Source organism: Penaeus monodon, chromosome 6 (assembly GCF_015228065.2).
Source record: "Penaeus monodon isolate SGIC_2016 chromosome 6, NSTDA_Pmon_1, whole genome shotgun sequence".
Classification (NCBI taxonomy): domain Eukaryota; kingdom Metazoa; phylum Arthropoda; class Malacostraca; order Decapoda; family Penaeidae; genus Penaeus; species Penaeus monodon.
The window spans coordinates 27,369,592-27,371,686 of NC_051391.1; positions in this window are offsets into that span (position 1 = coordinate 27,369,592).

Here is a 2,095-nt window from a genome sequence, read left to right on the forward strand (position 1 = left end):
GTAACTTCTTCGACAAGTTTAAAGGATTAGCTAATATGTAATTACTACGTAAATAAGTGATGATTTTCTGTCTTTTCTTTCTTTCTTGGCTGTGTTTTGACGTGCACTGAAACCTTTGTTGGTATAATTTTCGATTTTTTCTGTGCAGTTCTTTATTTGGCTTACCATAGTAATCAAAATAAAAATAATAATAATTATTATTATTATCATATATATGTGTGTGTGTGTGTGTGAATTTATCTAACTCTCAATTCACTCTCTTAGTTCTGAGTGGGTGTCTGAGAAGTATAGGATCATGCCTACATGTACGTAATCTCCATGTTCCGCACTCTGATTTCGTAATTCATTACTTATCGATCCCTACTACTGCAAACCATTGCTTACTTGATAACTGCTGTAACTGCGATTTAAAGTGTCTATTCGTACCAAACTGAATTGTTAGAAAGCCAAGGAAAACGTACTCATTTCTGTGAAAGTAATTATTCACTTGGCCCAATGCATTCACAGTAATTTAAATGAGTAAATGAGCTCCGAAGGCCTGTGTTGCAGCATGACCAGCGCCGGTCTGTGGCGTTATTCATGGCATTACAGCAACTGTGACGTGCAGACCAAACAGGTGGTCAAGAACAGGTACTGGCGCGGACAGATATTTGCGAAAGGAGCCAAAGAGGCTTCTGATGTTAATATCGGAAGAGTGAGTGTCGCGAGATGTGTGATGCCTGCGAAGCAAGACTTCCCAGAATCAGTGGTGTAAGCAGTACTCATACTAGTTTATCCTTCCTGGTAAAACTGCTTCCCAGATGATATCAGTAATGCTCTCTGGCTGCATTACTATGATACATTCGCCAAAAGAAGTATTTCATCTACATATCTAGCATAAATGTGTGTGTGTGTGTGTGTGCATGTATATATAGTTACATAATCATACACACACACATACACACACACACACACACACAATATATATATATATATATATATATAATAATATTATATATATATATATATATATATAATATATATATATTAATATATATGTGTGTGTGTGTGTGTGTGTGTGTGTGTGTGTGTGGTGTGTGTTTGTGCATATATATGTGTATGTTGCATTCTTCCAGGCTTTCGAGTTTTTCCGTTGAGAAGGCATTTCTTAAAAAGATTGGCTAGTTTCACACTTTCAATTTCTCCAGCTCTATTAAAGGTCTTTACTAATTTCCCTGTTCACCCGGGTTTTCCCTCTCTCCATGCCTTTAAACGTCTTTCTCTTTCTTTTGTTTTGGTGTTGGGAGTCTTTCATTTAAAGTGGGGAAAGGGCACAACGTGGGGGGGCCGTTTTTAAAAAGGGGATTTTAGCACCTGCTCCGAACGATCCTGACGCCGCTGTCTTCAGGGGCTCTTTCGCCTCCGGGAAAGAGGGCCGTTGCTCTGTTTTTTGCGGGCCCGGTTTTTATTGCGGGAGACAGCCGAGTTTCCCCCCCCTGAAAGCCCCTCCCGTAGGTTTGGCCCCTTTTTAGTTGGGAAAAGCAAAGCACGGCCTGCTCACATGGGTTGAGTATCAGAATGCATTTTTGTGTAAATTTTTTATAAAACTGATTTTATTTTTCTATTAACCTAGTTTGTTCGCCGCAAATGCTGTAAGTACTACGCATATGTTTATTTTCGTTCATAGCAATCAACAACCCTTTACATATGCTCCTATGCAATTATTGAACATACTCTACATTATACTAAATACACCATGCCTGCTCAATATATCAATTTCCCCATCATACGCACCCAATATAGCAAACCACATGCGCACAGTTTTGTACACATACTTTTGACTTAATACACTATAGATAAGCCATAAAGTGCTTACGCCAGGTATGCGTACTCGTTTATGAAACATTTGGTTCACCCACAAAATATTATACCCTTACATGCACAATTACACATTACATAATGCATACACCAAAAACCATTTACACACATCCCTATACACACATAAAACACACTAATACATAATTAATATATATATAATATATATGTATAATTGTTTGTTTGTTGTATATGTATGGTGTAAGTGTTTTTGTGGTATGATATATGATAGGTTATATGT